The 15,022-nt window shown below is 39.1% G+C and overlaps 1 protein-coding gene across 1 annotated transcript in view; it reads left to right on the top strand.

The window, feature by feature from the left end:
- The first annotated feature begins 99 nt into the window (after positions 1-99).
- LOC140224905 (uncharacterized) overlaps positions 100-15,022 on the top strand; it is a 213,125-nt gene continuing 198,202 nt past the window's right edge. Inside the window, exon 1 of the mRNA XM_072301970.1 lies at positions 100-242. The gene's annotated coding sequence lies outside the window, so the exon portion shown is untranslated. The remainder of the gene's footprint in view (positions 243-15,022) is intronic.

Here is a 15,022-nt window from a genome sequence, read left to right as displayed (position 1 = left end):
ATTCATAGTTATAGTATATCCGCCGGAAGTTTTCATCGGTGATATTTTTCATCCCCGAGGACGGATAATGAAAGGATTTTAGCAACTTTGAATTTTGAGCGTCGTTAAGGCTTATTGTACACGTTAATAAAAATTACAATGTGGACCGCCCATCGCATAAACTTTCCTATTGCTGGTGCTTTCGAAAGTTTACTGTCTTCGCCCCGCAGGAAGGAACGGCAAACGGCCGTAATGTATATCAGGTAATTTTTTCAGTTTTAGAGCTCTAAACATGACTATTAGCAAAAGTAAAGAAGTAAAGCGTGGAATATACAAAAATAAGTAATGATACAACTATAGGTGGTGTAATACGTCTATTTTTAGAATTTGTCTTGACTGTTTCTTGGACGTAAGTACGTGACACATTTTTTTATTATAATACATTCTTCCAGAAAATGTTTCAAAGATGCAGACGGACAAATGCAGATGAAAAAACTGATTGCACTGCTTAAATAGTCTTTAGGATATCATCTACGCGCATTTATCGAATCAGATTTTCAGCACTTTTTGAACTCCATCATTCATCAATAAAGATGTTTATATGCCTCTGTGATGAGATTTTGCATTGATGCATAATACTTCTTTCCGCTATCTATTTATTATTGGAGGTAACTCTTACTAAATACATGATAGATAAACGACGGTCATTTATTATTTTGTAACAAACTAAATCTTACTTCTTTGTTCGCCACCACTTGGCCTCATTTACCTAATAAATATATGCAAATATGCAGGAATTTTAGGTGGAGTGTGGGCTACGTAGTCAACGGACTATTTTGTAAGCTGTGATTAATGAGACTTGACGTTTCGTCGTCTTAAAAGTAATTCATGCAACGATAAACTCAGATCCAATCGACGAATACAATAATTGCAACGGAAATTTCAAATATTTTTCTCTGCATTGTTGCCTTAACTCATACTGAAGGCGCATGCGCGAACAGTCAAAATTTGACGAGAGAGTGGGTAAAGTTGGCAATCAAAGTGATTACACAACACTTTCAGCCACTTCACTCGTCACTGAAAGTTCAAGATACTAGACCCTAGGGAGCCTTTGTGACTTTTAAAAGTTCATAAAAGAGTTCAGCTTTGAAAACTAAAGCGATTGATACCAAAAACTACGATATCAATTGCTGAAACTTTGTTTTGGTCGAGAACAGAGACAAGCGACCCTCCACTAGTATCTTGGCCATGGTGGAAGCTTTTACTTTCGGGACTTCAGCATTCCACTGTTGACTTACCTACGTGGTTGATGTTCAACAACGTGTTGGCAGTTTCGTTTCGTAAACAAGCCGAAAATGGCCGACGTTTGGGAAAGTTGTTTGGCTCATGACGTCATCCGAAGCTCATCATCGACCATGTAGGTAAGTCAACAGCCGAAACTAGGGTGATGACTGTTGCTCCCTAATAATTGTCAATTTCGAAATTGTTGAAACCCCGAGAGTAAAAGCTTCCACTTGTCGCTAGGAGGCCAGTGGAGGGTCTCTTGTCTCTGGTCGAGAAAAACACTGAGAAGAACACGTCTTTACGTTGCGAAGCGTAGTTGCCAACCTTCTTCAAATAATGTTGTCCATGGTTTCAGTCTTCGCGTACTTCCTTTAACATTGTAAATGTAGAAAATTTTCATTTAGCACTTGTCCAGTTTGTCTTCCGGAAATTTTATGGCATTTAATAAGGACGCAGTTATTTTTTTTTATTTTTTTTTTTAATGCGACCTTTATTATCAGAGAACAGAAGAATACATAATTAGAAAGACTGCAAGTACTTACAATTCATAAGTTAACAAAGTTGATAAAAAGAAAAAAAGGTAGAAAAGAACAGATGAAGATTAGAAATAAAAACAGATCAAAAAAGAGAGAGGAAGAGAACAAATTTAGGAGACTCCAGAAGTCAAAGTTGCGCAGCGCCGGAACTACCACATGGTATATCATCGACGGAAGTTGGGGGGGGGGGGGTCAGGGGGTTCGGCGAGGGGAGGGACATTTTGGAGCTTTTTGACCTAATAACATTTTCAACGAGGAAGAGATGTAAGCCCGATTTTGATGGGATGAGAGTAGGAGTTCTTGCGTGGAAGATAGAGTGAATTGAGATATTCAGTATTGTTACGTATATGAGTCGGACACAGATTTTCATGTACGGTTTTCGAGTAAAAGTTGTTCTAAAACCGTTCGGCACCAGCTGATCTTTTAAAATTGCAGAGATCAACCAACCGCGAGAGAGATGGGTTGTAGATGAAAAACACAAAGTTTGAAATAAAGTTTTTCACTATATTGTTCCGAAAATACGAACGTTGTTCGGTAGTCCGCTTGTTTCCACCAGTTTTCCTTCGGTGCTCTCCTCAGTTCTCGTGTGCGGTACAGGTCTAACCTTGATCATGTAATCTCCATTCCCGCCTGGAGAAAAAAGCTTGAATGACCCTTCGCTGCCCTTTTTGTAGATAACTTGAGAGATTTTTGATGTGCTCTTTAGAGAGCCGAATGCTTCGAATAGTATATCGTCCAATTCGTCGTCCGAGCACTCTTTCCGCCTTTTTTTGACCGCACACGAGCACCAGGATCTGTCGTATCGTCATAGGTGGAGGAGATAGACGTGGCTTCCGTGTTCGCACACGACGATTGACCACGTTGACGCCGCGTTCCCTGTGCTTTTGGGTAAGATTCCGCCATCATCCAAGAACACCTCCGGCAGGTGTGATGACCACCATTTACAATGGAAATTTTGCAAAGAAGAAAAGGAGTGGTCACCCTTCCTTCAGGGATAGACTCGATTCCGTATAAGACGTAATTTTATTAATTTACGACTTACACTTACACGGAATCAAATCTTATCACTGGAGGAGGGGCTATAAGATATAATTGACTGAACACTCTGATCTTCACCCTTAAAGTGAAGATCCAAGTATTTAGACAATTATACCTGCTGAAAAACTGTGGGAGAGCGTAATTAGAAAACTGACAATTTAAAAGTTAGCATTCGTGCGTTTTGATCTGAGGAATTTAAATCTAACAAGTGAATAAAAAAACAAGAGGCTAGAAAAGAATGGCGTTTTTACAATTTATTCAAAGAAAATTAAAGTTCTCCAAGAGGTGGATGTAAAAATTCATTAAATTTTCTGAGGGAAAATTGATAATTTCCCTCTGAAAATTGTGCAGCATGTATTTTCTGTGAGAATCCACTCCGCAAAATTCTCTACAGAAAATATCTTTAAATTCAGAGCCGCAAGTGGATCATACCTTGTGCCGGTATTTATTATTTTAATATATTGCGCTTATAGACAACCCATATTCTTACGATTTCTAGGCACGATATTTGCGCAAGAGGATGCGACTTTCAAACATTGGCCGTGATCTGAAGTCCGAAAGAAAGTAAGCCATGTGTCAGAATCGCGAGTCCTCAATGCTGAATTTTTACCCGCCCTGACAACCACCACCATCCCCCCTCCCTCCCCCAGCCCTCTCATCGGCAGCGATTGTTCAGAATTCTACTTCCTGATTTTTTTTCTCAATTTGCATACTTAGTAGAGGCACAAAGCACATGGAGGATGAATTACGATATGTGTGAGATTTAGGATGCTTAATACTATTTCCTTTAGAAGACATATGATTGTACGTATACAAAGTCGCGCATATCGCGTATTGCGAATACGCTGATTTTCAGTCTGCGAGATGCTTAGAGTGACGATTACCGTAGATGTATATTAACTGTTATCTTTACGGTAGACTGAAGATAGACTGATTACTGGGTGTTATAGCGTATCTCCAATCCACCGAATCTTCAAATCTTCGTATCACAGTGAGTACTTTATCACTAACAATTAGTAAATATTTACATCAGATGCGTTTCTTCAAGATTCCGCAACGGTACCTCCAAATGAGTGGTCTGATGGAGAGGACGAGGAACCTGATGAAGAGGCGACAGATGAAGATGCAACTGGAGAGGAGTGAGGGAAACCTGAGAAGAGAGGAGGGGGCAACGAGGGCAGCAGTATTATTCGAGGGTAAGGACAATTTTAAATGCAAGTTTAATGTTGCTAAATGAAATGTGCGAAATGCGATATTAATAATATATGCGATAATAAATGCTAATTTAGGTGGAGTAGATAAAAAGTTACCGTTTTAAATTTATTTAGGGAAGCAGAATTCTGAACAATCGCTGCCGATGAGAGGGCTGGGGGAGGGAGGGGGGATGGTGGTGGTTGTCAGGGCGGGTAAAAATTCAGCATTGAGGACTCGCGATTCTGACACATGGCTTACTTTCTTTCGGACTTCAGATCACGGCCAATGTTTGAAAGTCGCATCCTCTTGCGCAAATATCGTGCCTAGAAATCGTAAGAATATGGGTTGTCTATAAGCGCAATATATTAAAATAATAAATACCGGCACAAGGTATGATCCACTTGCGGCTCTGAATACTGCAATTTAAGTCTTTCAACTTTATTCCATCCGCATAATCCGAAAAAATGGCTCAAATCCAGGGAAACGTGGATTTTTCTCGATTTTTCCCCGATGTGTGGCAACGCCGTGCCGCGATGGGAGGTTCTGTAGTTAGATAAATGTATGTAATTACTGGTGATTCGGCCATAACATATGAAAAATGAAGGTTTTTGGACTTTTCTGAATGAGCTGGACGAGAAATAGCCCCCAAATACTGAAATAAGTACTCGGTTTTCTATGATTTTAGGCAATGAAATATGGCAACACCGGCTTTTTTGGGGGGCTTTAAATCGGAAAAAGTTCTTAGAGGAAGGTTTTGACCACCCACGACCATTTTCTGCCAAAAAAGTTTAATTCTGGTGTAAGATGAGTCGCCTTTTTTAAGCCATTTTAAATAATGATGAAAAACAAGAAAAATTCTAAAAAGTTTTTTTTAACTATGAGCGCAAAGTTTGACATCGACGAAAATTGGCCAAAGTGACTCTCTTACATCCCTAATGAACATACTTGAAGGATTTTTTTGTCCTCCGAAGGGATCGTTACGAAACAGCGCGTCGAATGCTGAAAAACCCGCATTTTTCGCCAAAATTGGCCTTCAGACCCATGTTTAGACCAGTGGTAGACCCCGAAATAGACCGGAAATGACAAAACCATTGTGCATTCCGTAAAATATAGACCTTCAATGACCAAAAAATCGCGGAGTTGAGGAATTTTAGGGTGGGGCCAAAAAAGGCCCTTAACGATACCCCTCCTTTACTAGTTGTTTCTGCATAATTGAACAATTGTATTTATACATTCTTTAAATGTCAAATTTTTGCATTATCTACGCTTCCGACCCATCCATATCCGTTATGTCCATACCTATGCAAGGAACTTCCAACATCATTTAAGTATGTTGAAAATTACAGTATTTCATTACGTCGTTCGTTGTCTATTAACCAATTGGTAGATAAGCACACAACGCGTTTGGATGCCGCAGAGCGTCAGGGTGCGCCAAATAAGCAAAGTACATGTGTGTGTGTTCACAATTTTATAAGATTGAATTTTGAAGTCACTTTAAATGAGTGTATTGTACAAGAACGGATATGTTACGAAAATATGCCGGAAAATCGCGATTTTCGAGCTTTTCACGGTTTTAAAACCGCTCCCATTAGACCTAAAAAGAAAAAAGCGGCATCATTTTGGTCTAAAAAGTAATCAGCATTAATTTTTAAGGTACTACAATCCTGAAATTTTGCGAAAGAACAAATTCACTTCACGGAAATGGCAGAAAACTATGAAAAATCGCGATTTTACGAGTTTTTAAAGCTTTCCACGGCTCCAGCGCTTTCCTTAATGAAGCTACGGAAAAAACGTTCGAATCATTTTTATAGGAAATTTTATCAGCTTTAATCATGAAAATAACTATTTTCTCGATGTATCGCACTGGGAAAAAGATATCTCGGAAAAACCACGGAAAAACGTGATTTTTCGCGGTTTTTCCGATTTTCCGGAGTTAGCACAAGGAAAATTTGTTGGGAAACCAAAAATTCGAATTCAGCGTGAAAAATTACATAGGAGTCAATCATAACCTGATTTCACCTAAATTTTGCAAGGTAAACCCTTATTCTATCCTCTATTGCCTGGACTACTTGAGGGGCGTTTTTTTTATAAGCGGTGACCGTTGTTGTGCAACACTGGAAATTGCTGACCACCTAATTGCGGCTGTTGCTGCTAAAACTTGAATATTGGTATGGTTATTTTGATTATAGATTGTGTTCGAAGGAATTTGTACGATTTGATTTGACAATTTTGTCCTTCAAAAAAGTGTCTAAAAAAAGAAGTACTTTTTTTGCTGTCTTTACAACTGTATCTACGAGATCTCAAACACACATAATACAAATACAATAATACATAATACATGCCTACAATTACAACTAAAGCACTTTCTGGTTCAGAGTGGATTTTAAATGTTATAAACCGTGCGCCGTTTCTTTCGTCCCCATGTGGAGAGAATTCGAAAGATTCTCTTTCTTCACTGACACTCAAACCACTGTTGATTGAAAATCAGTGCGTGGTTTTACCAGAGCCAGGCCAGTCGTTCTTCAGAGACTTAGTTGAGGTAAACAAGTGCTACGTTGACAAGACGGAGTGCTTGTGGAAAATTATTAGTAGACCACGGCCGTTTTGGTTCCTCTTGTGCCCTCGGCGGTTCGGGAAAACTCTCCTGAAAACTCCGTTGAACCAGTTTTCGCGGCTCGCCAGCTTGGGGCTCTCGACTTTGAACTAGAAACTGTCGCCGAAAGGGAGATTTCTAATTTTGCGTGATGCGTTCGTCGCATTTTCCAACGTGCGTTGATATGGATCGTTGTGGAATGTGGATTTTTTGCGCTTGGGTTAATAGTGTATCCAGGCGACTCACAGAAAAGTGATGTAGACAATATGGTGATATGGGTAAGAATTGAATTACTTGTCTTAGAGTACTAAAAAAAAAAAAACCATCAGCGCTAATCTAGCTCCTAGCTCTAGCCTTCGTCCAATAGGAAAATCGAATTCAACTACATATGGATTTGCTTTATCATTGCTGTCACCAGTTCAATATTCGACACTTCGAGTTTCCTGATCTTTTTTTGTTGTTTAAATTCGTTTATTTGCATAGAAATACAATATAAACACAGGACTATTTCGATTAAATGAATCATGCAGTCGCTGCTTTAAACTAGTAAAATTACCTTCTTAATCTATGATTAAATCTAATCTAAGTTGATAAAGGAGAGTTTATTTCTTATTTTACTTTCAATGTCTAGGTCCCGTACGTAGTACGACAATACAACCTAAAACTTGAATAAAATAAACTAATAGTACACTATTTTTATATACTAAGGATAACTGTACTTAAACTAATAATTAAAGGTGTAAAAAACCGGTCACGGAGAAAAAGACACCTAACATGTGCATACAGATTAAATCAAGGGAGGAGTTTAAAACCACAAACAGTGGAACAAACAATTACACCAAACAAGAAGAAAGAGAAACCCGAAGGCAGAGAAAACAAACTAGAATTGAAAGAAATGATCACGGCACAGAGAGGCTGGCTCCGCGCAATAATGCAGGGAGAAAAGCCTCAATGACTTTCATCATTCTTTCAATCAGCTCCCTGATCTTAATGGTATCAATAAAATCAAAGCCGGGTGGATTGCTGTCACGTCAGTTGCGTAGACGATAGACGGTTGGATTTTAAAAGCTGTGAAAATGGGAGAGCAGGAACAACTATTGACTCGATTTGGATAGCAATTTATTAATGTAAGACGTTACTTTGGTATCGTTATAGTAAAGAAAAACGTCCCTTCGGAATGCTTTGGAAGGTGGTGCAAAATATTACAAATTCTGAAGGTCTAGACCAGATGAGCTCGAAGTCTAGGACCGAAGTGAAGAAGTCCGTTTTAGGGTCCAAGAGCGAGGCCCGGCAAGAAGCAGTATCAGCCCTTCCTCCTGATTTCCGTAGTGATTAAAAAAAAAAAACATATAAAGAAAGATCCGTGCAACTGATCACGCCACGGAATGAGTGAAGCTTACTCGCGGCTTGAAATTTAGGAATCATAGAACGAGTTAAAAAATATGGGAGTAAGGGAGAAAGAAATAGGTAGCTCTATGGAAATAGCGCTGCGCTATACGCGACAATTGCCTATATGGTTTAAACTTGACGAAATGACTTCCAAATGGGCGTAACTTCCTTAACTCTAAACACGGGATTTTTTTAATGATTAATCTGAAATTTTAGGAACAATTCTGTAGCTACCATCCCCATCTCGCCGCGATGGCAGAAAGCGTGTGGTCATCAAAACAGGCTGGGATCGTTATTCGAATCGTTCACTATCTGGACGTATTTCTGCCAAACGGAGCTACGTGCATCATGACGTGAGCCTTGTGACGCATATATTCTTATGGGTCTCAGGGCTCATGTCTTAATGCACATAGTTCCGTTTGACGGAAATACATCCATTTGTGCCTTGGGGTGTTTGATCTCTTGAGCCTTTACGGATAATTACTGCCAAGATAATCTAAGTTTTTTCGTAAATCGCAGACCTTTCAGACAAAAATACTTTTTGAAAAATGATCGAGATTGGAAAATACTTCAATCTTGAACAAACTTAAAATGATACGAAACTATGCCGGAAGTAGCGAATCACATTCTAATAATAAGAACCTTTCGTTGATGAAAAGTGTTTTTTTTTTTTTTAGGTAATGATGAAATAACAGAACGATCTCCAAAACCCATTCCATTATATTTAAAATAACCAACTCAAAATGCTTCTAAATAACTAAAAAATTTAATAAATAACTTTCGGCACGTGAAACTTATAACTACTCCAATAGATTGGATGTTTTTATATTGTTCAATTAATGTGTATCACGGGCTATGTGGCAACATATTGTTGCCACACAGCCCGTGATACACATTATTATGCATTATTACAATGCAACAGAGCCATGTACGTTTACGGTTTTTAAAATAAGAAAGGAGTCAGGGTAAGGCCCCACAGTAAACTGTGGGCAGGCCCTGATTGTACCTCTCTTAAATAGTGGCAGGACTACAGCTAACACGATGCAAGAAATAACTGCAAGCAGCTTAAGTTGCGGTTAACAGTAATAGATAAGGTTATATTTATTATTACAGCATCAGATGTTATTATAATGTGATAATGAGATATTGTCTTATCAAGAGTCTTTTCATATTCAGGGGGTTAGGATGAACGGATAGTCGCCGAGCGTGCGACTCCCCGAGTGTTTTTGTATAGTTTCCACCGCCATGGGAACCCCAAGAAGCTGATGGATCACGTCGTTGCGAATAAGATCGTCCCAACGGACCCCGAGGATCCCACGAAGGATGGAGTTTTGTACCGTTTGAACCCTGCGGATGTTGCTGTGGGCGCACAGTGCGGCACTGCGGCATACACATGAGGACTTATCTGTAACAATAGCGGGTGTCGAGTTTTCACATTGTGAGAAAATCGCGTTTGAAGTTTTCAAAGCTTAGCACTTTGCCGCCCGTAGAAGCTAGAGGATTCGTATAAGGATTTTTATGACGAGCAACTTTTCCTGTAAAAAACACAAGTTTTACGATCCGCCATGTAAGTGAAAAATTGAAGGAGTAACAGCGACTTGAAAAAAATGTGACATCCGCTATTTTTACTAAAAACACTTTTTTATGCATGAAACAATGTCTTTAGTAAGGGTAAGGCTGGTGAAACGATTGAAATGAACCAAAAGTATGTCAATGCTGAGTCATTTAATCGAATTGAACAAAAGACTAAACCGTCTGTAACTTCTACATCAAATATAAGGAACAAATTATAAAATCAGTTAAAAACTCATCAATTTTGGCAAAGGGGTCCCGATACGTATCATTTGAGTGTCAGCTGCAGCCCATGGCCAGTGCACGGGCAGTTGTCGCATGTGCGTTCGAACATCCAAGGTGTCCTACCCTGCCGGCCGGGGAGAACAGTGGATTTCCACATCCGCTGTTTTTACAAATAACATGGTTTTCAGTCCATATCTCGCCGAAAAATTACGCTGGAAGTCTGAATCTTTGCACAGGCATTCTTAAGAGCTTCAGAATTCGAAAAAAGCATTTGCCCTAAAAATGGCGGATGTCAGCGACCGCTATTGAAACATATATGTCCTCATATGCTTATGGACGTTGCGGGCCAAAATCGTTACAACGATGGAAAAAAAAAAAAAACTTTTGATCCATTAAGATACCAATGCCAAAGTAATTTTTCCCGTAGAATCCGATTCTGCAGCTCTAAATTCTCTAGGACTGAAATTTGAGCCTCAAAAACAAGATGGCTGCCCGTAAAACCTCAAAATGATTCTCTCAATAATGAAGAATTTGAACTTCACGAATTTAGGCCTTCGAGGTATCAATTCTTAAGTAATTTTTCCCGTTAAATCCGATTCGGCACCCGAAAATTCTCTAGGACTTATGTTCAGGCTTTATAAGCAAGATGACATCCAAAAAGAGCCTCCTCAATAACGAAAATTTTTAACAAAACGGATAAGATTTCAATTCGTTCATTATTCATGAAGAAAACTGAAGTTGGTTAAAGAATAATTAAATATTTTTTTTGTATTGTTGTGGGGATAATAATTCCATCCACCAAAATGCGAGGACCACACCTCATTAAAAAAGATTGAAGGGACTGGTTCTCCTTCCTTCAGTAACAGACCTGATTCCACGTAGTGCGTATCCTCATATCTTTGCGGCTTATTCTTACATGGAATCAATAATGCTCATCACTGGAGGAGCAATTGCTAAGATATAGTTGACGAAATACCCTGAAATTCACCCACAAAGTGAGAATCCAAGTATTTGGACACTTTCACCTGTCGAAATAGAGTGAGAGAGCGAAAATTAGCAAACTGAGGATTATTATAGCTAGTATGGTTGAGTTAAATTTTACCAATTTCTCAATTCCACCAGTATAGTGAGGTGTGGGGATGACTCAGGTACTGAATTACCTGCAACTTTTTCTTTTTCTTCAACTTCTAAATTTTTCATGTATACTCAATGTAGTCATTAGGAATGGCTGGAAATCAGAACGATTTTAAATATTAAGTCAATTTTTCTTGTGGACTACCATGAAGGCATAATCCTTTTCGCGGCAAAGCTGAGGTAAGTATAGGCAAGTAGTGAAATAAAGAAAAACGTAATTAACGGTAACGAGAAATTAGACCGTCGAAGCGTATTGGGGTCCATTTAAGTGAAGACAATTGAGTGGACACTGTTTTCTTATGCTTGGCGTAGCGGGCACACCATAAAAATAAAAAGTATGTAAAAATACCGGCAAGTATGAAGAAAATAAGTATGTTTTGAATTAAATCTTGAGAAAACGAAAATACCGTGATGGTATGGTTAGAATCATTTTCTGACAGAGTTAGCATCTGAGGCTTCAGTAATTCCAACTTCTAAAAAGGTGAAAAGGAGTAAGAGTTGAAGCGTTATCAGAAAATAAATAAAACGGATAATTAATGATGATAAGACATAAAGTGGGTTTTTCATCTGTTTATCACATCTCACCCCTGCTAGAAAGGCGTTGCTCATGACGTCAAATTTAAAAGGATTAGTACATAAGTAAGAAAAGGGGGTGTGTGTTCGGCTGAAGGCCAGAAAAAACAATATTTTAAAAGTTAAAACGCCAAAAAATTGAGTATCTTTGATGAATTAAGGGTGACACATTGCAACTAGAACAAAAATATCAATTGAAAAACTTCACATTACACATTAATTTGAGAAAACAAGTAAATTGGCATTAACTGGAGAGAAAAAGGTAGATTACAAATTTTATTCAGACAAAAAGAAGAATGACATCATCCATTTGAATGGTCGTTCCGATTTTTGTGTTTTTTTCCTTTGCACTCCGGGAATGGAGTATTGAAGATAGGAAAACAAAATTTTCAACACTTCCACTGAAGGAACAAACCGACTTATGGGAGGCTAGGGAAAGGGGGAAAAGGAAGTTTGGCTGCCACCTCGAGCACTACACAAAAAAAAGAAAATTTCTTTCTGCAATTCTCGAGTCTGGCATGGCGGGAATCGTCGATACCACGGGACTTGAAAAGAAAAAGTCACACCAAAGTTTCTGAAATATGTATTTGTCTATGTTTCACTCCTTATCCAATCCGAGTTTTCCCGGCACTGCTTTAGGCAAGCCAGCCGCGAATCAACGCCCTAGATTGACCCTAGCGTCCGTGTAGCCTCTGGAATTACTGCCAAGGTCGAAGATCCATGACGAACCTGCCGAAAGCAAGGAAATGCTCCGACCTGAAAAAAAAAAAAAAAAAACAAGAACAACAGCGTGGTTTTGTATCACAATAGGATACACATCATTAGTACAGAAACGAAAGTAGGTAAACTTTCACAAGTTTTACACATTACTGGGAAAGTATAGTAAAATACAAGGTGTCAAATTAAATTCATAAACCAACTTTATGAAAAAGAATTTTTAGAAATATGAGAACATTTTGAAGCTGAAAATTCATCGAAAAAAGAAAAGTGGTCTCTGGATTTGCAAGGCATATCAACAATTTAAAAATAAATCTGATACCATGCGTGTAAAAGACGAGGTCATACATATTTTATCTTTAAATTGCGAATTACCGAGGTTAAAAAGTTTCACCATTGACATTATTTTTGATCTGTTTATCACAAAATAGAATACATTTTCAAATCTGTTTATTATTTTTCCGACCAAACCTACGATTGTAGGTTTGGCCGGACTTGGTAGGAGACTTGTGGTTTGTATACAGTCACGATTTGCTTTCCACTGATACCACATTGAAGAAGATAGCGCAAGGGAAACCAATAAATATTGGCGAACAAAGTGGGAGCAGCCACGGAGTGACGTGCTCGCCACCGTGGTTCGAACAAGATTCCATAAACACAAACATAATTAATTTCATATAATACGTGAACGTGTCCAAGTCATGAAACAGGATCAAGTCTGAGACTACGAGATCGATAGCCAGGATCCACTCTGCAAGAATATTCCCTCTTTTCTCCACTTTAACGTTGCCCCACAGCTCTGAGCTCAGGTTAAAATCTCTCATCAGCAGGACCGGACCAGGATTACATTTGACCGAGTGCTCGAGTTTGCTTGAAGCAAATTTTAAGGTTTCCGAATCATCGTTTAGGGAGAGCCATCCCATAAACATGGTGATAAACCCCTTCATGCGACTTAAAAATTCAGTGTCACTAAAATTTCAGTATAGTTCCTGCGAAACCATGGGTCTCTCAGAGCTCCATACCCTTTGGTCTCGGTGCCAAGGAGGATGTGCGGCTAGAAAAAGAGGGGATCATATTGATAAAGTCAGGTAGGATGAAATGATGTATGCATGTGATATATATATATGATAATGTAGTACACATAAGTATGCCAAAAATAAATCAATTAAAAGCAATAAACGATGCAACTGATCGTTAAGAACGAGCGGTCCTTTGGGGTGTGCCGTCCCAATTTTTTCCGGGGCCAAAAAGGACGAAGAAAGGACCAAAAAAGGCCAAAAAGGGCGTGAGCCGATGATACGGCTGAAGTTCGTCTGCGTTTCAGCGGGTGTTATTAATATTTTTATAAATTCTTGCGTCCTCTCATCTCTACATTCTGATATTTTATGTGTGGTGGTATGGTTAACCTTATTTTAGTAGCTTTCATCCTTGGAGAAGCGGGACTTGATCCATTTCACCCTCGCTCCATCCGTCTCTCCTTTAGAATATCCCGGAGCTCGGCTGGAAGTGGTGGAGCCTGATGGTGAGGTAGAGATGTTTGGCATTTGTCTTGCACATGCTTTCCTTTTGATCTGATAAGTTGAGCTTATCAATTCCAATGTTGTCAATTCTAGTTCTTAATGCGCATGCGCGAGCTTGGAAAAATTGACGAGTGAGTGGGCAGAGTTGGCAATCTTGAGTGATTACACAACTGCACTGTCACTAAAAAACTACTGTTTTTCAGTCCCCAGGGACTTCTGGAAGGTTCAAAAGTTTACAGTAGTAATTTACATTTAAAACTGGATCGTTTGGTAAAAAAAGCATGACTTGAAACCACGTTACACTATGTTTCAGGTTAGAAAAACACAGAGCTAACCGAAACACGGCTTCACGTCACCGAGCCCAACGTTGCCACCTTATCAAAGTATAGTAGCCTGTGGATTCTTGGGTGGAAGAGTTGTAAGGTCATTATGCTTAATGACCGGCGTTGACTTAGAGGGCCGCCGCCGTTATCAAACCTGCAGTTGACTCTGCTCCCCTTTCCAGCCCTACTCATTCTGGGTTTCATCATGCAATATTGATGAGTTTAACTTTTCTCTAAACAGATTCCAATCTGTTCTAGTGTTGGTGTTGGTATTTTTGTTTTAAGGATTACTTCCTGGAAAACTGAAATTTTAATTGGGATGTGGTCGGAATTCATCTCTAGATCCGACCCCACCGAACAATAGCTCCGGGACAAATTTTTGAATATGAAAAAGTCCAAAATGTCCGGTTTTTTTGTTGGATCTGTGGGGTAGTATGTCGGGAAGCCGTCAGTCAGGGTCAACCCCCCTATCTCCTGTTATATTCATCTAAGAATTACCCCTCTTGGTGATGTTTGGTGACTAGAAAACGCCTGGTTCTTTGCATTGAAGTCACCTCCTAAGATAAATTTTCTACGGAGTGGCTTGAAGTATTTTTTCATATTAAGATGGTTGAATTCCTTGCTGTTCGATATATATATCAAATTGATTTATTGTCTCAAGAGTACAAGATTAGGACAATTAAGCAGATTTACAATTAGAAAACTGAACAACAACTGCCAGTTAGTGCTGGCATTAATTCGTTAATGAAGATTACAAACAAAATTTGAAATTTAACTAGTAAGAAACTTTCAGGCTTGCTCTGGATGTGAGCGGGCGTGTGGTGACTTTGCAGTAAAAACCCAGCGCGCGAGTTCACCTCCAAAGTTGGCAGAACAGTTACGACGCCATTCTAGGAAAAAAAGCCGCAAATAGTGATGAGTGCCGGAGCTTGAGTTACGAGGAAA

This window comes from Bemisia tabaci, chromosome 6 (genome assembly GCF_918797505.1).
Source record: "Bemisia tabaci chromosome 6, PGI_BMITA_v3".
Taxonomy (NCBI): Eukaryota; Metazoa; Arthropoda; class Insecta; order Hemiptera; family Aleyrodidae; genus Bemisia; species Bemisia tabaci.
Note: the sequence above shows the minus strand (reverse complement) of the source record. Positions and strands in the feature narration are given on the sequence as shown.